This window comes from Pelecanus crispus, unplaced genomic scaffold, assembly GCF_030463565.1.
Source record: "Pelecanus crispus isolate bPelCri1 unplaced genomic scaffold, bPelCri1.pri SCAFFOLD_221, whole genome shotgun sequence".
In the NCBI taxonomy this organism is placed as follows: domain Eukaryota; kingdom Metazoa; phylum Chordata; class Aves; order Pelecaniformes; family Pelecanidae; genus Pelecanus; species Pelecanus crispus.
Genome location: NW_027461306.1, coordinates 1 through 22,419, shown reverse-complemented (window position 1 = coordinate 22,419; position 22,419 = coordinate 1). Strand labels below are relative to the sequence as shown.

The 22,419-nt window shown below is 37.7% G+C and overlaps 1 long non-coding RNA gene across 1 annotated transcript in view; it reads left to right on the top strand.

The window, feature by feature from the left end:
- Positions 1-20,917, top strand: part of LOC142596920 (uncharacterized) — a 49,193-nt gene extending 28,276 nt beyond the window's left edge. The window contains exons 2-3 of the long non-coding RNA XR_012831933.1: positions 120-168; positions 20,415-20,917. This is a non-coding gene — a long non-coding RNA (uncharacterized LOC142596920). The remainder of the gene's footprint in view (positions 1-119; positions 169-20,414) is intronic.
- Positions 20,918-22,419: the final 1,502 nt, after the last annotated feature.

The window sequence follows — 22,419 nt, the reverse complement described above, 5'->3', positions numbered from 1 at the left end:
TTACTCTGCTATAATACAATATATACTCATGGGAATCAGCAGTAACTAAGCACATAAATGAACAAATTACTGAATTAAACTTTTTTGCCAATTTCCTAACTTACTTTATTTTATTACAGCTTAATGGATGAAATCCACACTGATGTCTAATCTGTAATGAAAGCCAATGTAAGTAATCCATCGTTCTACAGCTACATTTGGTTATGAATTAATCGACTTTGCCTAGTCCTGTTGAATAATGATTAATTAGCAATTTCAATTTCAGCATTATTACAATTAAGTTTTGCACCCGAATTTTGCCACTTAAGTGTTATTGCCTGCCTGCCTGTGCCCTACCCCAAATGCTAGTGACTAGAATTAACAACAGAAATATATATAAAAAACTGGCTTTGATTTTTTGATGTCTAATAGTGGTTTTCTTAACAGCTAACTTAGGAAGACAGAACATTGGGACAGTCATCATTTTCTAGTAGGATAATGCATTTTGTGATTCAGGTTGGCTCCAAAAGTCAATTTAAAGCCTTCCATAGAAGCAACCGTGCTAAAGCAAAAATGCACAGAAAGTAAAGTACGGCTCAGCACAGCAGCTAGTCAGAAAGCTGAAGTCTCAAACTGTTTTCCATGCAAGCAGAAAGCATAACATGTCTGACCACTAAATACAAAATATTAGTGTAAATACTTACCTGACTCCTCTCTTTTCACCCTATTATTTCTCCTATGCTAATCACATTGGTTTTCATCTTTCCCTTCCTTCTGTAAAGGAAAATAATTTCCTCCTCTCCATCTCAGTTTCTTACTTTCACATTTGCTTTTTCCTACTCACCTGCACAATTTCTGAAAATCCAAAATTTAAAAGGGCTATGGATCCAATCCTGGGGTGAAATACCAAGTCCCAAAAGCTTTTAGCATGGCTGAAGATCAATGACTTAAAACTTAATTGTTTGTGTTCTCTCATTTCCAACAAGATGTAAAATCACCAGAATAAAGTTTAGCAATGAAAATCTATTTAGATAACTGTAATCTTAAAATGAGATCACCACTCTGTGAAGAGTTCTGCTCATACAGCAAAACATAACAACGATTTTTACTTATTTGGAACTGTTATCTCTGATACCTTATTATTATGCTTAGCTGTTACAAGAAGCACACGTCCGCTTCTCTCCTTTAGTAACCATTTTAAATTATGCACTGAATGCTTCAACAAATGAAATGATTCATGTCTTTAAATGCTTTATAGCCAGCTTATGATATTTAGGAGATAAAAATAGCTAGAGTTAAGACTAGCATATTGTACACAAATGTAAGTATTTTTTCTCCTGTAGCAACTCGTAAACAACATTTATTACCTGTATCCACGACATATATTTTTAGATGCCAGCTCTTCTAAACACAAAATCCATCTTTACAAGATTTTTTCCAAGTAACTTAATAGCCATTATATCAAATGTTGTTTCACACATAGTATCAACACTTGATGTTTCACTGACATGATAACAAAAAGTCAGCTCAGTATAAGTTACTTTGTAGAGGATAGTACCAAAACTACAAGGTGTTACCTCTCAGTAATCATGAACTCCTGCAGTCTTTAAAGATAAAATGACATATGACAAGCAACAAGAGTAGAGCCAATTTTTAGGGACCAACATTGACTAACTAAAAGAGTGATCTCTATATCCACTATAAAAATCTGCCCAAGAAAGAAATACCAAAATAGTTTTCCATTAAAATGTTCCCTCTAACAAAAACAAAAGTATGCTTTATTTTATTATTGTTACAGTGATCTTGCTACCTAACCTATTTGTATTGTCAGGTGCTGAAGGGCTTATTAATTAATTACTGAATTTGAAACTTTTACAGAAATCATGCTTCTGGCTGGCTAAGTTTAGTCATAGACAGAAGTATGCAATCATATATTAAGAAGGAAAACTGTTAAATAAAAGCTTAAGACTTATGAAAAGATCTGTGCCAAAAAAACCCCTGCATTTAAAAAAAACCTTGCATTTAGGGGGATGCCCTAAGACATCCCCCTAAGATGCTTTCAATCTTTCTGCAGACTCTTCAGTCTTTGTGAACAACTTTTAAGGGAACTGCAAAACAATAATAAAGAAAAGCAACCATCCTGTCAGTAAGCTTCAACTTATCACCAGTAGGTGCAATCATCCACTGGATTAATAAATTATTTATTTTTAGGTCATAGATCACAGAAAAATGCAAATCAAAGGGACCAGGCTTTAGAAATCCAAGATTTTTTCTGCTGTTTAGCAAGACAAACATTATCTAAAAAAAAACAGTAATTCATCATATGGAAAAAATCATCACATTCTAATGAGTACTACATGAAAGAAAAAAAGAATTCATCTGTGATCAGCAGATTTCAAATGATGGGACATGTCCCACTTGGAGAAGACGTAAACTGTATGTTGGAAAGAAGAGGCATTATTATTTTGCACCCAGCCACTGGTGAGGCTGCACCTTCAATACAGTGTTCAGTTTTGGGCCCCTCAGTACAAGAAAGACATTGAGGTGCTGGAGCATGTCCAGAGAAGGGCAACCAGGCTGGTGAAGGTTCTAGAGAGCAAGTGTCATGAGGAGCAGCTGAGGGAACTGGGGTGTTTAGCCTGGAGAAAAGGAGGTTCAGGGGAGACCTTATCACTCTCTACAACTGCCTGAAAGGAGGCTGTAGCGAGGTGGGTGTCAGTCTCTTTTCCCAAGTAACAAGCGATAGGACGAGAGGAAATGGCCTCAAGTTGCGCCAGGGGAAGTTTAGATTGGATATTAGGAAAAATTTCTTCATGGAAAGGGTTGTCAGGCACTGGAACAGGCTGCCCAGGGTATTTAAAAGACATGTAGACGTGCTTGGGGACATGGTTTAGTTGTGGACTTGGTAGTGTTAGGTGTACAGCTGGACACTATCTTAAGGGTCTTTTCCAAACTAAACGATTATATGATTCTATTCTATGATTCATTTGTCTGTCTGCACCTGCAGTGAACGTATAGTGCGACAGAAGAGAAGCGTTAGATGGGAGGGATTTGCGGGACCATTTGTACCTTTGCATGTAATTGTTCCTGGAGGAAGCAGGAAAGTAGGTTTTCCACTTAAAAGGGTCACGTGCAGGAACTGGAGAAGAAGCTGGGGTTCCAGAAGACACAAGGAAGGGCGTAGCTCAGGCAAGTGCGGAGTGAGGTAGATTCAGATAGAGAGCTGTAGCCATGTTCTGTGGTAAAGTGACTTCCAACTGATCCCAATGTATTTATCCAACTGTGATCTCTTCAACCCTTACAGAAACCCCGTTCTGATCCCTATGCCAAATCCTTCGTTCACATACACTCATTCCCAGTCCTACCCATACACCCCATCACTGCTTCTGTACCTACATGCCTTGCCTAGACTTGTGAACTCCTTTCTCCTGTCACTCGCAGATGACACCAGGAAATAACCTTTTTCCACGCTACAGCAGAAGTCACTCTCTCCTCCCTTATGTGTTCCTTTCTGATACAAGGCAAAGATTCCCCTTGATCTCATATTCAGCTAGTAGCTTAAGCCTGAGCAAAGACAACTTCAGAATCATATACGTTAGCAACAGGTATTTAGCAAGATAATATAAAAACATGCACAAACCCCCTCATTGTCCATATATGTATCAAAATACACAAGTAAAAAATATGGAACAAAAAAAGGTTACACAGAGCATGCTCGCCTGCCAACTTCTGTTAGTTCCTTTCAAAACACTATTGTCAATAACATTTGTTTCCAGTATTTTGTTTAAATTTCACAAAATACACTACAGTAATTTTAGAGTAGACAACAGATTTCTTCAGGATAAACATATTTATGCCATTTGAATAAGGCTTATAATTTGGCATTTCTCAAATTCAACACCACCATAATTCCTAACATAAAGATGCGTGGTATGTTGGAAAAGATAACATGTCTACAAATTACTTACGGATGTGCTTGTATGGTACTCAGGACAATGGGAAGTAACCTTTGTCAAGGGCAACTAAAGGCACTGATAATACAAATATTTTATGATTCTGGAAAATTTTCAGTAGGGGAAAAAAAAAGTAGTAAGAGACCTGATATAAGGACAAAGACGATTTTTACAACGTAAAATTACCATTCAGGGAGCTTACATAAATTAAAAGAAGTTGGTCAAGTAGAATTGGGTTTTTATCAACATTAATTGTTGTAATAAGACATGCTAATACTTGTAAGGAAAGTTTACGTTTGTTAATAATGACAGAATAGAAAATTTTAAAATCTGTTTTTCTGGCAATGAGAAACCAGGTATTAATTCAAAGACAGATATATATTTTAATCTAGTGGAGTTGACAAATTTAATCTTTGTCTGATGAGGACCCAGGACTTGAAAAATTATACTCACTTCTCAGAAAACTAAATCTACTAGTCACAGTATATACGAAAAGTAGGGGTAGTGAAGACTTCTAGTGTTACTTAAGGACAATGCAATGATTAAGAACCCCAGGATTCTGTTACTGAGGAGGGTGTGGTGGGGACAGAAGGGTTAATCCCACCAGACTGTTCTTCCTGGCTCCTTTCTGGGAACCTCTCGCTGTTGCTTCTGGTGGAGAGGCATGCAACCTGTCTAAAGCTGAGAAAGTGGGGAGTGCTCTCTACCTTTTCATACACTCCAGAACAGCGGTTCCCATATTTTTTTGAACAACAGATCGTTATCAGCCCTTAACATTTTTCAAAAACCACCACACACCCATCTGATCAAGCTTTTAATTGGAAACACTATTTGAAACACTGTTAACTATGGTTTAGCCAAACAGCTGTTCAACTTATCATAGCCTTGTAGTCCACCAGGGGTTTGTGGACCACAGCTTGGAAACCATTCCAGCTGTTTCAAAGGCACAGTGATGTCTCCTACTCCATCCCTCCCTCCAGACCCTCTTCTGGTTGCTGTGTGAAACATTTCTGCTTCTTTATCTGATTTCCCCTGGGATTAATTTTAGGGTGTGCTACTGCTTTCAGCTTTCTGAAGTAGCAGCAAACTGGCATTGTCCATTGCCCACAGGTTTGTAAACAACAGAAGTAAAACTGATCTGCCCATTCATAATATTGCTACTGTCAGATAAAGGAAAAAACAGAAGCAGAGGGCAAAAAAAAAATCTGCAGATTTAGGAAAATGGGACCAGGTTACATTTAATACATGTTTGAAAATTTATCGTCGGTCAATGAGGACTACAAACTTTTATTTACAGAAAAGCTATAATTCCACACATATTTTGGCAGATTTTGGCCACAGCTGGTTCAGGACAAGTGGTTTTCAAGACCAGTAAACAGTTGGGTTTTGTGCACTAGAAAAGATGTAGGCACAAAAATATGGCAGATAAAACTGGTGCTAAGTAGCCTTTTGCCATCTTAAAGATCACCTAAATTAAACAAAACAGTGACCAAACGCCCCTTGTTCTTCTTATGAGAAACAGGGAGTTATAGTCCCCTATTAAACACTTCCACATATTGACAGTTTTACAGACCTTTCTCGAATTACCTACTCCTCAGTCAACAGTCTTCCAAACTGAGAAATCCTGATCCATTTACTGTCCCTGCAGAAGAGCTATGCCATACCTCTTAGTCACCCTTTTCTATATCGTATACAGTTCTCGTCAATGTTCAAAACTGACCAGCATGCCAGTGCTACTTCTCTGTTTCAAATACCATTTTGCCACTTTTTGCTAGCATGAACTCCATCCAGAATGATTTCAGGAAATTAGCAGGAGCTGCTAAAAATCCATGCAAACACCAGCAAGATGGCTTGAGAGCCCTGGCTTCTCACAGCAGCAAGATACTACCTACCAGTTTAATGGTGATATTCTACCCCTGTGACAGGCAGGAACTCCAGGATCAAAACCTGTACTTTAAGCTCATCGGGGCTGTGAAACCCTGAGACATAGGGAGGAAGAATCTTCCCTTCAACGTTCAGCCCCTGCTGTGGTTAGAAAGAACAGCTACAAGTCCTTGCCTTCCTGAGCGGCAGGGCTGGTCACAGCCTGCTGAGCTCGCAGCTTACGGGGTGATGGCTGCTGTAATCCAACAGCCACTGCCTCTCTCTGCTGACAGATAAGGCTGAACAGCGGGGTCAGCGAGATCTGGCCTCTGTGACAGCCATGGCTCCTGGATCACCACAGGTCCTGCTGTGAGATCCTTCTGCAACTCTTCAGTGTCAACATTAGGTCTGACTCCAACAGAATATTTTCCTTTTATCATCTGCAATCTTTATCACTGTGTTTTTTCAGCTCGTGTAGGAACAGGTGGACCAGCAAAGGTGCCAGTACAAATCTTTGTGAGGTGGCATTGTTAAAACTGCCCATTGGTTCCTATACTGTTCCTTATCTTGTAACTATCTTTACTAATCTACAAAGAATTTTAAGTAACTAAATATTTCATTTTGTTAACAGTCTTTGTTCACAGACCTTTTTCAAAGTTTCTGGGTCACCCTTTCCTGTGTATCTGTTGACTACTTCAAATAACTAGCAAAGCTCTAAGACAAAACTATCTTGTACAAAAGCCAAGATAATGGTTGCCTATTACACCTACCCATGTTCCTATTAATTATATTCTTTACCACATTCACTGGCATTTTGTCTGTCATGGTAGTCAGACTTATTAGTCCATTAGTCCATGATCATCCCCAGAGCCCTTTTTAAAACTAGTGTTGCGTTTGTTACTTTCCATTCCTCTGTTATCAAGGCCAATTTAAGTGATAGATTATACAACACAGTTCATGGCTCACCAATTTAATTTCTGAATTTCTCTAGGACTACTGAATGAACAACATGCTATCTGGCAAATCTGTTAATGTTTATTCAATAAATTCGTTAAAAAGATCTTTTATTGCTATTTCAAAGCTGAAATATTCCCTATAAAGAACAATTTTTATGTGGGGATCTCCCTCTAATAAACCTTGCCAATGCAAAGAGTTCATTTGTTTCTTTCTGCAATGGCTTTGTCTTTAAATATTCTCTTTATCCGCAATTACCTACTGAACTCACCCCCCTACTAGCAAAATTTACACTTGAAAAAAAAAAAAAAAGGGTTTGGCTTTTAGGATTTTAGCCTGTTGCATTTCAAAATCTTTTTGTTCTGCCTTATAATAGGTCTACATTTAACTTGCCAGAATTGTGCTCTCTTCTGCTTTGCTTGCTTGGATTTCACTTCTTGAAAAACCTCTATTTCTAGTAACTTCCTTTAATGTTCAGTTGTGTTGGACAATTCTTACTCAGTTGGGTTGGAATCAGAAAGCGAAGTCCCCATGTCTTTTTTAACATTTAAACTGTATTTTCATTTGTATGTAATCCTTCTTTTTTTAAACAATACTGGACTTAATTTAAATCTTTTTTTCTCCTACAAGTATGAGAAACTTGAGTTTGATATGAGGTATCACTACTGAATGGCTCTTCTACAGTCACTTCTTGTGTGCTAGTCTAGACTAAATCAAGGGCTGTCCCCCCTCTTTTGGATTCTCTACCTGGTTTGCTCAAAAAGTAGTTTTTGATGATACCTAAAAATACAGCCTGTGCATGATGGCCTAATGTGGCCTAATGTTAAGTTTATCCAGCCTATATACAGATAGCTGAGAAATCTTGTTATGATCAAGCTTTTGGGTTTTACAGCCTCTCCAGTCTCCCACAGTATTTTATAGTCACTGTCTCCATCCCATCAACTAGTCCAGAGCTCTCACTAGACTTCTCCTATTCAGATATAGAAGCATTTGTAATTATGTTTTGTGGTTTATTCTGATAAGATTAACTTATTTGACTGTATTTTCTTTGGTATATGCAGTGCCATTTGTCTGCATAGTCCAATCTACCATCTCTGTATCAGCTAGGCACTAAACATTCTATCATCTCTGTATAATCTATACACCAATATTTCAGCGTCCCTTTGAAAGAAAGAACAGGGATACATGCAGACCCACTTCCAGAAAGAGGGTGACATACCTGGGGAATTCCTGATGGAATTCATGCTTACCACTCTTCTGAAGAATCGTTACCTTCAAGGCACAATGGAAACGGAGCGCTACGAGATAGCAATGTACCAAGATACCAAATCAAAACTAGCGTAGGTTCCTTCTCAACAGAGATCAGATGGCATTTGAAAAAGGACTGACCAACAGGATGGCTGGAACAACTGCTTGTGGTTATTCAAGATTTCTGCGCCAAGAGATGCTGTATCAGGAAGGGAATGCACTAAGGAGCAGAAGGACACACTATGGAAGTATAAAAAGTCCTTTAACCTTTTGCACACACTGCAGAACTTTGTAATATTTGCATTTATGTCCTTCCATGAGAAGGGAGAGTCTGTTCTTAACTGCTGTGGAGAAGAGAAGAAAGGGATGCTTTCAGGACACAATGCCAGTAGCTATTGACTTGAGTTTCACAGTTGAGAAGGCCTCTGGGGCTAGCATTTTATCTGTTGGCTGCAACTCACTTCTTTCCCTTTTGTGAGGCCTCTACCTTCTTTCTCCATTAAATATGATGTGACATCATGCACAGCAGAATCCAACAGCTACACTGCAGTATCCAGTGGGTATTCATTATTATTTATTTGTATTACCATAAATCTTGGGAGCCCTCACCCTTGACCACTTCTCATTACGCTGGGCCACGAATAAACACACAACAAAAAGTAGATGTGCTTGAATTCTACATAGACAACAGAGAAATTATGGCAGAGTACAAATGCAATGACACAGTACTGCTGTGATAACCGTTGGCATTAATATACCTGCAGTATAACTGTTGTCTAGTTGGATTGTTTTAAGCTTTGCAGTACATAAAACTTTTAAGAAGATATTTAAAGGAAGACAGTAAACAGTTCTGTTTATGAAGAAGTCAACCAATACGTGAGAGGCAGCTGAGGAAAAAATACCCAGTGTAGTCTGAAAATTTAATGACTGAATGATGGAAGCTGGCATCATATGTTGATCAAAACCAGAGTCAACCTCTTGATACTGAAGGAGAGGTATCAGGTAGAAGTAGTCTTGATGGGCCTTGAAAATAAAGACAGATAGCTTATCTTTATTGCTTTAATCTGAAGGCGGAAAGTGAAAATACTAAAGGAGTAAGTTTGGAAACTGATATTTACAGTAGAGTAGCACTTTGACTAGATAACGAGCATGGCAAGACTGCATTTGTCAAGGCAAAAGAAAAAGATTTTCTAATAAAGGAATGATCCATGGAAAACCTGGATGAAAAATATAATCGTCTGACAGAGAAGAAAGACCACCCTTAAAGGGTTGGAAAGAGATCTGTAAAACTCAGATTTAGCCTAGATTTGATGACTTAAAAAAAATGACAGCATGATGGTGTCATTCATAGAGGATGCAGAGAGGCCTCAACCTAAATATGAAAAATACTACTAACAAAAGACCAATAGTTGTCACTGGAAATAAAGAACTGAGGGCACTACTGAAGAAAATTTTCATGCATTAGATCTGCTTAGGAGTGGAAAAGAAGATGGGAGGAAGTATATAAAACATATAAAACATTGTTTTTCCTATAAATACTGTGAAATGAGAAAATTCTTTTATGTCACATTTATTACTAACTTATTACAGCTATCTATGCTACCACGTTTTGACTTTCAAGAGTTGAAGAAAAACAATGTTTGTGACGTTATAATATGATGGGTGCCTCATTCGACATAAACAAAAACATGCTACATCCAGCTTGAAGACAGGACAGTCATGATACAAGCCAAGCGCAAACAGCAGCAGAGAAAAAGATCTTGCAACTTAAACTTACAACAACTAATATGCTGAATGTTCAGGCACATTCCTTTGCTCTTCCTTCTTAGTGCACAGAACCAGGGCTATCACCTCAGTTTGCCACTAAAGGAAACTTACTGTCTGTTGCTGCAGTTTGGTATTCCAGCTCTTGAAGTATTCCCAAGCCCACACAATGTGTAGCTGTGTAGCAAATGCCCACTCCCTACATTCCACAACATCAACTCCTCTTGATATCTGCTTTCTTGCTGTTCTCCTAGTTTCAGTCATTTACAGCATCACAGCATGGGTTAAACCAAAGAAACAATCAGATCAGGTGCTCAACAATGGGGGTTAGCAGCAGTGAGTAGTGGAGAGCTGGTTACAGCAGGAGACAATTCAGAGTTCCTTTTCTTCCAAATAGTATTTGTAGCAGCACTACCGCAGGCAGAACAGAGCAGTGCCCTGACATTATCTCCCTCAAAGTACTGGGAAGTTGCCATCACAGGGAGGAGAAGCAGTCACACCTAGGTGACCTGCCTCTCAGTGGTGAGGAGTGAAAATATTGGGATACATATGAAACATCCAGGGCATTCCTCATACTCCACTCACTAGCATGTCACTTTTCTCCCTTTCGTCCTCTGAAACGAGATCTATTCCGAGGCACTTCTTTTGATCTGGTTCAGGGCGGGGCGGGCACAGCCAGAGGGCCATGTTTGAGGGTTTTTTGCAATCACCTAACCTCCCTCTCCTTTTCTTTCTTTTACCTAACTCAGTGCAAGTAAGAATAAATATGGCCAATAGGATTAAGAGGCGAAAACAGTAAACCATTTGGTCTAAACCTTTTAAAAACAAAATATGCTGATCAAGATTTTTTTTTTAATGCAAAATGAAATATCTGGTGTTCTCAAGTACTGATTTCATTTCATATTGAAAAATCTCAATTTCATCTTATACTGCAAAATCTCAAAAGAATCACTGTTAAGTTTTTAAACTAGAACTTTGAAAATTCCCATCCTGTAATGAACATAATGAAATTGTGTTTTGAGCTCTGTGGAAGATGATACATTTCAAAATTATTAAGTTCTGTGTTTGAACAAGAAATTATGGCTTCTGCTTAGCACTAATTGTAGTTTAGCAAACATAACCCATTGTCCTCTGTTCTTAGTTGTAACTGCCATGTTGAATCCCCAATTTACACAGGAAATTCATAACTAGTCACTGAGTCTTCTTCAAAGCCCATATACTCCCCTCCAATCGGAAAAAAAAATTTAGAGAAAAACACTTACTGAAAGTTTTAAACTTAAATCTATCATATATTCAGTGCAATGAGAAATACCAGTAACTAAGCATTTAGTTCTCCTTTCAGGCATATTTTTGCCATCCATTTTCTGGTTTTTGGTTTTGTTTGTTTTGGTTGGTTTTGTTGGTGGTTTTTTTTTTTAAATTGGACTCTCTAGTCTGCTTTTGATCTGAGTTTATGATTTCTTCCTTGGTCTTGCTCTTTCTTCGAATTACTTTCATTTCATGCTGCTCTTGTGCCCAGCAAAAAAAATAATCCTGTCCTCCTTAATCTTTACTCACCAATTACTATCTGTGTCCTTGCTCCATGGGAAAGAATCTCTAAGTGTCCTTACATACAACTCCTCTACACCTTTACAGCCCCTTAATAATTATGCACAAATTCAGTAACATTTCCAGTTCTTCCATTTTTCAGATACTAAGACCCCACTGAAAACATTCTTGTATTTGAATACCAGAAAGGAAACATGGCATCATAAAAAAGGGCATGGAGTTTATAATACCCCTTTTGTTATACAGGGAAAACACCTACATGTAGTTTTTGCTCACTTGTATATAAAAATAGGAGTCATAGCAGTGACTGTACCCATAGCTACAGGAAAAGAACTTCCTCTTTAATCCAAGCATAGATAGTTATTTTGGGTGAATCCACTGACATACGATATGGGTAATTATTATTGATTAAGCACAAAGTACTTAGGTACAATAAAATATGTAGTTCCTGCCTAAGACCATAGCTAATCAGCATGCATGATCAAATTCACTCATAATGCCAGCTCAGTTTAGTTTAATTTAACCAAGTTACATTGACACAAATATAAGTGTATATTTATTAACATTTCAATGTTCAACTCAGCAAGACAATTATGTTAGTAAATCGTTTTGCAGCATCTACACAAATATTGGTGGTATAAACAGTTTTTATAGATCTATAAATTTCAGAAAGTTTATGGTTGAAAATACAGAGCAATTCAGAGACACACTATCCTGAAAATAAAGAAAATAAACAAATTAAAACTCCCTACCTAATAGCAGTATGGAAGGACTCCAAGTTCACATGGTGAATTACCCAAGAATAATGAAATCCTTCATGGATATATTGTATATATTTTCTAAAAAGAACTGAAGTCAGTTGACGTAAGTCAAACCTCTTGATTCACCTTTTTTATCATTATTAGTCTGTCAACATCAGTAAAGACTAACTATTGAAAAAATCAATCATTTCAATGTACTTACAGCTGAATTTTCTCATCATGTGACCAACTATCCACAAAGCCTCAGTGCCATTAAGAAGTTTTGAGGAATATATTATTTGGTACTGCCAAAAAAACATAATTAAAAGAATGCATGTAAATGATACTAATTTTCTAATTAGAAATGTTTTATGATTATTTCATGTCTAAAGTACATTTGGGGGAAAAGCAGGACTTACATTATCCCAAAAGGCAGGTTCCAGCACAATCAATGATACACTGACAGAATTCACAGTAAGGAGTCACAGTAGGGTCCTGATCTTGCAACTGAACTTTCACAAAAAGAACCCTGCACTATTGCAGAATCTCCTTAATTTCAATAGGGCCCTACCCACACATAATCAATTACAGAGTCCGCCTATGTGGGAGTAACAACAGCGAGAACAGGACCTGTTCCTCCACACACCTGCAAAAATATCAGGATAAAGAAAAATAAAATTAGTAATATGCAGCAAAACCTACTGATAGCCTGTTTTATTACAGCATTTAGCACATAATAAAGGAGTTCCACGCATCTTTAAGTTGCATATTATTTACAGGAATTTTTAGCTCCTTTAAAGAATGTTGGCTTAAAATTGCTTCTGGATTTTACATGTCATGACAGCACATTATGGGACCTTTCACTGATATGTATTTGAAATATAAATGTTTAATTATTATTTTCTAAAAATTCATTATCCTAGTTTCTTTGGTCTATGATGCAAGTTGCTTTTTAGTGCTTAAGCCTTCTTAAAATCTGTCCCACAACACCCATTTTGGGGACACAGCATAGGCCTGTGAATTTATTGAGGTCTTCATAACTGTGAAAGTATCTGACCACATATAGCAGCATCCAAGGTCTTCGAAAATACATGATAAAAAGTAGTTTAGTATTAGTCATTTTTAGACTAAAAAGGGTCAGCTTTTTTAAACAAAAAATCCTTACGAAAATCAACTACAACTAATTATTTGTCAAGTTTAAGCTCTTAGTGAACATTTAAAACACAAGAAGCACACAGCATAATGTTAAACAAGAATATACCACCACTTTGCTGTTCACACAAAACTTAACATTCATGATTTGACCTTACTGTTCTTATTAAAAGCACATCTATGTTGATCTTTAAAAGGAAAATACTATAAGTTACAATGTTTTTATATATTATAAACCATTTAAAAACAGGTTAGCCATAGGTTCCATGAAATAATATTGAACTGGTGACACTATGCAAGAGTACTGGCGATAAAGGCTGTAAGAGCAACCACTAGATCCTAGAAACATGCAGAAGACATTTCTTCATTCCTTTAATACAGACAGCATTAGGGAAACAACGATATTTTTCTAAAAAAAAGCTGGGACAAAATGAAAGGATTTGAGAATCTAACACAAGAACCAAAAGTTCCATATAAATGGAATGCAGTCTTTTTTTTTTTTTTTTTTTTTAATGACCAGTTGTTCTCTTACTGGCTTTGATTTTGTGAAACAACAGACATGAAAATAAACAGAAAATGGAGAAGAGTATCACAGTTTTTCGTTCCTCACTGCCAGGTTGATGGTTTTCAACTGGGCAGGAGGACAAACAAAAAAATTTAAAATACATATTTCAGACTTTATGACAAATTTCAAGGCAGTTGTCTTACAATATTGAATTGGAAGTGTTTCTTCTCATGTTACTGCTTTTAAATTTAAATGTTTAAATTTTTTAAATTTAAATATGCATGACTCTTAGGCTTCTGTTATTCTGAGAAATTCAACTGTTTCTAAAGAACAGTGCTACAGTGCTAAGTTCTGTTTAAAAAGTGTTATAAGATATCTTGACCCCTGTCTAACATTACGCAGAAGAATTAAAAATATCAGACATCTGCCAAGTTAGTGCTGCCTACCTGAGCCTGCAGAGTGAGTGAACCAGTACCTCTGGCAAGTGTAATCTGCCCATTTCTCACTGACTGAGAAGAATGGACAGACCATACCTTTCAGGACAATCATGGTGCCCATAATCATGCAGCTACAGATTTAGCATTTCCCAAGCTGCAATGCAATGTGGTAACTTGATGCAGCCAGATCCTAATATTGTTTTCTGTCCCTTTGCCTATCTCCACATCTTTCTTCACAAAGGAAGTTAATTGGAATACAATGCATGTTTCCTGCACTGCTCCAAGAGTGTTGTAGGTTGTAGGATGGGTCAGGGACACATAGCTGCCGTCTAAATTACAGTCAGTTTCTGGGGAGAGCTGAAAACACAGTTTTACAATTTTGACAGCCTAAGGAATAGCTCAGAGCTGACATCCAAACAGTCAAAGAAATGAAATACTGAAGCTGTCTCAACAGTTCCCTTCTCTGACGTGGACAGGAAAAACATGCATCTAATCCAGGTATAGAAACTACCATAAAATGGAATGATTCACAAGTGGTTTGGGAGACTAGAAGGCCCTGGCAAAAACAAGGTTTTTTTCATGACTAGCAGAAGTAATGAAGTCTGGTTACCTATCAGCGTGCTTGTATGTGCCACTAACACACTTGTGCAGTAATCCCACGCTGACGCTAACATGGTTGGTTTCCCATTCCCTTCTAAATAGATTCCCCTAAGTTCCTGCAGAAAACACCAGTTTCTGACCTCTAGGAGAACAAGAGGCAGCTCACATTGTGGCTAGGTCTGAGCTACACATGCGTTGACTGGCAGGCCAACCAAGCATGCTGACTGACAAGTCAACAGGTTGAACAGAACAGCAAATTTCTGAGTCCATGGTGCAGCTTTTTCTACCCCGGGGGCACTAATTTGAGTCCCTTCTCTACTCCCAGCTGCTAAGTTTCACTCAAATTGTAGAAACTTGACTTTGTGACCTCTGTCTCTATATCAAATGCAGCTGAAATTAAGCAGTGGATTCAAAAGTTATTAGGAGACAACAAAATCCTATATATCTTGTTTTGTTCAGAAACTGGGCACGAAAACACTGTAGCACAATCACTGTGAAAATAACTAATGAATTTTATGTCACTTATTGTTTTCATTCAGGAGTTACACCACAAGCTCAGCTATAACAGAACACAGATTTTTACGTGGTGATAGCATAAATGAATCCAGAGAATGTAGGGACTGTTTCAATAAAACTGGCTTTGTTTTGCCACTGTGAACAGGGCCCTAAATATATGTCACTTCATAAAGGTGAAAATTTAACAGAAATAAAATTTTATATATATTTTTTGAACTTACCAACACTGTAGTTGACTGCCCTTCATGGAGATCCCCGCTTCTCCTCCAATTCCATGCTGTCTCTCCTAAGGCTTTAAAGAAGTTCAGTGATACATAGCTTAATAAAAGAACAGTGACATTAAGTCTAATGCATCTATTCAGTATACCTGAACTTTTGTGGGGTTTTTGGTTGGGTTTTCTTTTTTTTTTTTTTTTTTTTTTTTAGAATAAGCATAGTGATTTTTAAAGAATCACCTTAAAATCCTGATCCTACCACCTGGATCCAGATCCTGATACCCCAATTTTGGCAACAATTTTTAATAATATGCAACTCCCAGTTCCCTTTTTTATAAATGGCATCCACAGTGCTCTGCTTACCTTTTCTATCGATCTAGCACTAAATTTTGACTTGTGTGTTTCTCACCAAGAAGGCATAGTTGAAATCAGAGGGTTTTATTTGTCATTGGATTCCAGGAACTGATGAAAGAAGGAAAGAAACTCAAAAAGTATAATGACCTCTCCAAAACTCTAGTGAAAAGAAGAGAGACAAAGAATAGTCAGTGTGGAAAAGTTAATAGAAAACTGGACATTACAGGAAAGGTTAGCAGGAAACAATGGGTATAAGAAGAGTCAGGGAAGTGAAAGCGATTTAACTAAAAAGGGGATGGAATAAAAGAAACAAAATTATCTTGCAGAGCAATGAGAATGGGCTTTTCAAAATTGTTTGACACTGGCCTATCTCTTCTTCTATTAAAGTAGAAGAATTACATCAATTCCAAAAATGCTTCAGGAAAACCTTTAAGCCACTTAACTTGAACCATTTATCTTTAAGCATATGGAGTATCTAAACTCTGCTCAGCTAAACAACTAAAGTGCTTAAATTTGAAAGTAAATGTAAATCATCTTGTAATCATTCGCTATGTCTGTGGTATCAAGCATGCATTCAAATCTGAGCCCCAACTCCTTACCCTGCTAACATGCAGACTCACACTTTGGCACTAGCCTGGATCCAGCCTAGTGGTTATCAGATAGGCAAAGTCAAGTACAAGACGCAAGGGACTAATACGGATTCAAACTCTTCTCTAAAAAGCCATACTCATGCAAGTATTGTGACTTAAGTACAAGACTAATTGTTTGATCAAGCAGAATGCAAATAATTATGTGCTTAAAGTTAATTCAGGAATCAGGTCTCAAAAGTAAAACTAAAGAAAAAATGGCTGAGAAAGAAAAAAGAAACAGACTGTTGAATTTGTATTAAAAATAAATGACCTCTGGGTTATATATCAATGCACTCTGCCTGAAAACTACTCCTTCTTTCTGGCCTAAGTATTAAATCTTATTTTCAATACACAAAATGGTAAATAACCCTGGCAAAAGTTAAATTAATTCAGTGGTTGATAACAGTACTACTAAAGCAATTCTTAACACAGGGTGTAGTTCAGTTATTGGTATAAAGGCCTCATCATCTCTGCTGCCTATTTAAACACAGTTACACTTCCAAACCCAGTTTGGTAAATAGCTGGGAGAGGGTTAACATCCCATTTTCCAATCTCTGTGGTAACAACCATAGAGATAGAAGAAAATGTGGAAATCATAAACCACTAGTAGGGTTCTGTCTCTTTTACTCCTTACTCTGCAATACAGTTACTAAAGGAAAACAGGAATTGAGCCACTTTTTGAGATACCAAAACAGGTCTGGGGCATCTCATCATCCTGTGAACTTCTGATCATTGTGATCTGTATCCTGAACTATGGATCATTCTGTGCACCATTATTTTAAGCTGTCACCTATCTAAATGACCAGGAAGCCAGTATCAATGCTCAACAACTATATTCTTACACACACACACCCTGCTACCAATATTCCATCCTTTATGTATAGCTGTAAAAAAGGAAGCTCCCTGTTTTTAAGATATATGCTTAATAAATCCATACATATAAGATCAATACTTAATGAAGGTAGAGCGCTAGAGTAAGATTAAAGACCTGATTAAGGTAGTGAGTTAGAGAGAGAATTAGTTCCTCTATAGATTGTCACCTTTTCATCAAATGGTTAAATAAAATAATGTTTTGTTCTTCTCAGGAGAATTATGAGCATTACTAAAATTTTATAAATGTTCTGAAGCTCAGATTTCAAAATTTCCCAGAAATGGGGAAACCAGAGAAGCAAATGAACAACTTGCATCAAGCTGTCTTAGAAGAAATAAATTGAACAGCATAAAAGCAAACAAATTAGTACTAGCTAAAGCATTTCCAGATCCCTCACTCCTGCATTCATTTCAGTAGCATTTCATTTAAATGCAGGCATACATATCTGCAAAGTTTAAGCTTCATTCTTTCAAACAATTCCACATATCTGAACTTCACTCCTCTAAGTAGTGCTACTGATAAAACTACTCATGTGAACAGAGTTAAGCACATGTACAGGACTAAGGCTAAAGCAAGTAATAAAGAAATTAGCTAATGAATTCAGTGCATCACTAACAATTATTTTTGAAAAGTCAAGGACAACTAAGAAGATAACAAAGCTTGAGAAATTAACAGCTGAAATACTGGGGGAGGGGAAGAAATTAGATTATGGTCCCAGCAATCACCCTACAAAAATCCAACTTCAATACCTATTAAATAACAGAATCAATGCTAGAAAGAAAAAAAAAAAAATAGAGCATCCCCTAAATAACTTATTAGTCACAACCACCACACTATTTTCTCACCGTTTGATGAGTCCTGCTCAGTTCAAGGCTGAAGTTCATGGGTGCTGTGGAGAAGATCACTTGGCAACTGCTGTGCTGTAATTAATCCATGAATAAAGAACGGGCTTCAGTTTTCACAGATACCAAGCCAGCACTTTTCACAACCATTAAATCCACAAAAGTATTAAAACATTTAGAAGTTACAGTGAGGCCATTTTAGCAAAACTTTACCACAGAACCTAAGTTTAGTGACAAATCTTTCTTAAATCCTCAGGGATATGTTCATTATTATGAGTCAGGCCTATAGCTGTGTTAAAGTCAGTATTATAAGATCTGAATGAAATACAGTAAATTCAACCTTTCGGCTACACCATTAGTCTTTATGCTACGTTGAGCATTTTAGAGGATGAAAAAAAAATTAAATTGAAAGTTGGCTATTGAAAAATCAGGAGACGGTCCACAGTTAAAAAAAAAAAAAAAAAAAGAAAAAATGCTAGGGTTTTTTTTTTTCATCTGGAGGTTTATAGGAAATCTAATAAAGTAGATGCAAGTCCTAAGCCAGCACATACTTCTTGCAGTCCTTACTGCCTACAGAAGCATCCCTAGATCAGATCTGTATTGGCAAATTCAGAACTCTGTTTTCACTGTACAATAGCAAATGCTGTCCACTTCAGTCCCTTCTAGACTACAACCTCTACCACTGCTAGCAGACTGAGATTGCAAAAGTAATGAATTCCAAATCCTGTATTTGTCAGGGTAAATCAGAGACTGAATGGCTACAGAAGGAAGTAGAAAACTCATACATGAAAGAGGACGTTCAGTTACCATTACTAGGTTATTCAACTGAAACTTTAAACTTCAACTGATATCAAATTTACAGCAGAGGTCTGAAGGGAGGCTTACATGAATTTATAACAGGGATTTAGAAGGCTGGATGAGCATCAGGAGCGAGGCAGGGCTCAAATTAGAAAAATAAATAGAAAAAAAATTTTAATTTCCGCTGGCTGTATGTCCATATGCCATATGAACACAGAATACCAAAATAATATGTAGATGTGCAATTATTGAAAAGATTATTATAATTAGTACATGTGGGTGTATCTTGGTGCCCTCCAACTGGTCTAACTTACCTAGGAACTGGACCAGGTGAAGGTAAGGGAATAACATGCAAGCCAAAGAATCTAACTAAAAAGTTACACGGTAATGACACAATGCCAGTTTTCATTACAACAAATTCCTCTAATCCTCATAGTTGTAAAATAAATCTTAGAAACGCATAGCAAGGTAATTTGTAAAGTAACGTGTGCCTGAGTCAGAAGACAGCCTCCAGCTTTCTAATCATCCCTGACTAGCTATGAGCTTCTGTGCCATTTTGGCAGCTAAGCACCTTGCTTTGGTTTTGCCACCTCTCAACTGGACCTGGGCAATTCAGTATATCCAAGCATGCAGTCTGCTGCATATAGGAAACACCAAGTACAGGAAGCTGGGGGGATGTCATCTCAGCAATGTGGGTTATGGTAAGTCCCTCTCTTCCACTCTTTACTGATTTTCTCTAGAGTTTTAAATTACAAATTCATGGTCTCAAGATCCTTCAGGGCCTAAATCCAGGATTCCTAAAGAAATGCCGATTAGGTCTCTAGACTGGATCCAGTTGTCAATAGTTTCCCTCTTCTGACGTAAGAGAACTTGTGCAACAAGGGGGAAAAAGCTATCATTTCTAGAGACAGAACTTTCTCGGGGCTGGTGCAAGTCTATGGAATGGAAGTGCCTAGGAGCTACGGGCCATCAGAAACCTAACTGCATTTTGCTTGAAGAACAAAACACATTGCTTTGACCTTGCCTCCCTAACAAATACATAACACGTATATGGAAGAAAAGACAGATAAAATGAACTGAAAACATTCAACTGCACATGCTCCTTCCCCTGGCAACAAGAGAACAGATAACATGACAAATGCTGGTCATGTCACTTATTACAGTATGAGGAGATTCTCTGACAATATAATGACATTCTCTGAAGAGAGGAATCTGTAACAGAGGACAGGCACCACTAGAAGGTGTTCAGGTAGTGCTGTGAGGAGAACTGTATGAGGGAAGCAGTCCCTCAGAGAAACTGCAGCTTAACCTCATATTTGCTACCTCAGCCGATAAGACTTCCACCATTCTGATGAGCCCAAGTTGTTTGGAATGGAAATTTGATCTAAAGAATTGACATCACTTTTGGTGAGGCTCAAAATCCCTTTCTCTCCCTTCTGTCCTCAGCTGTGTTCCTGCTGTGACTTTCTGGCTTCACTAGTCACTGAGGAAACAAACTGATGATCCTCTCCCAGATGCTACAGCCAGAGAATGCAATACCCACCTCGTATTACATGGATTTTTAGACTATAGCAATTGCCTTTCTCACTTGTTCTGATACTCAGTTAAATATTTCCCCATTCTCATCCTTAAACTATTATAATTGTGCATTATTTAACTTAAGAGATATGAATGGAAGATGTAAATCAAGACTATTACATAAGGTTTATGTTTCATGCAGTCCTAAGTAATACTGAGAATAACGATTGTGTAGTATCACTATTAGCTTCTTAAGTCCGAAATACAAGAGCCTAATAACGAAGAGAACTACTCAGTGTGCTTACACATGATAATATACCTTTCAGTCTGTTCAGGATCGGGGCCTATGTGCATCAAGTATGGAATCTGAGAGCAAGTATTACACATTAGGGGATGTAAAAATTTCACTTTCATTAAAAATCTTAATGAAACCTTAGGAATGACATCTGAAAGGACAATAGTGTGATTCGTATAAGAGAACACCACGTCCTGTTAAACAGAATGACATACTATCTTCTATATCTCAGTCTTGTATTACGGTTGGAAAAATGGGTGAAAAATAATAACTAGAATTATTTTAGGGCAAAACTATACATAATCTAAGTACAGAGAAGTGGTATCAGCAACATCATAATTTTATATTTTTCTTTACTGTTTTCACTACTATTTCTACTGCAAAGTCCTCTTTTCACAGGCACATAACCTTCAGAAAAAAAAAATTAGAAGACATTTGCTATCATTCTTTTCAGCTGAAAGGCACCCTTTTTGAAAATTCCACTCACGGTAATTTTAATAAAATAAGAGCAAAAATGTAAATACACTGCAAACCATTTATACTCCCTCCTTTTTAACAGAAAGGTTTTGCGAACTTAAGTTTTTTCATCCGGCTAATTTTCACTGAGAACTTGGTTTAAAAAATCAGGAATCAGTTTCTTTAGCAATACCAAACTTCAAATCCGAGGAAAATATAATAACATAAATGCATATTATTAGCTATGTGATTACTTACATGTTGCCTCGCACTACTTTTTCACTAAGGAGCTCCAGAATTACGTATTTTCTGAGCAGCAGCAGTTTTCGTAGCCATGATGGTCTCAGCTTTTTGAGCCCAAAAGCTTGCTGTTTTCAACTGTCAGTTGGTTTTTTAAAAAAAAAAAAAAAAAAAAAAAAAAAGAGAGAAATTACCTCTCCCTTCAAAACTTGTTCTGCTTATATTTTTGTCAGTGCAGCTCTAGAAGGGAGCAGTGGAATCGTGAGAAGCATTAGGCCCTGAGCCTGCTAACGTTCGCCTGCAAGTAGTCCAACTGAGTTTTAAGAGGACTAGCTCACAGACGCGAAGGGAAGATTTTGAAAGGCAGTGGGAACAGAGCTCCCAAACTCTCATTATGTACTTTTGAAAATCTTCCCCCAAAGTCATGGGAACAACAGCTTGCGGGTCTGAGGCCTCTGCTTTTGACTGCTTTCCTTTCCCTTTTTACAAGCGTATCGGATAAAAAAAAAAAAAAAAACCACCACCCCACTGAAGTCAAAAATCCTGAGGAGCCGCTCGCAGGGATGCGTTGGGTCTCGCTACAAAGGCAGGGGTCCGCGCAGCCCGAGGAGAGCTCACAGGAAAGAATCCTTCAGCAGTCAAAAGTCAAGTGCAGGCTAGTGTTTCGGGCGGCACTGTAGCCTGCCTTCCCTCCGTGGCTTTCGGCAGCTCGCAACCTCCATCTCGGTCTCCCCATCTGTGAAACGGGGATAGGAGCACTAACCCGACCATCAGGTACCTTATGATCAGTCACAACTTGGGGCGGGGGGTGGGGGGTGCCGGCGGTGTGCGGCGTGAAAATGAAAGTTCACGTTCCCCCCCCCCCCCCCCCCCCCCCCCGAGAGCACTGCGAGCAGCCGAGGCGGGAGCGCTCTCAGAGTTGAACCTCGCTCCGTCAAGTTC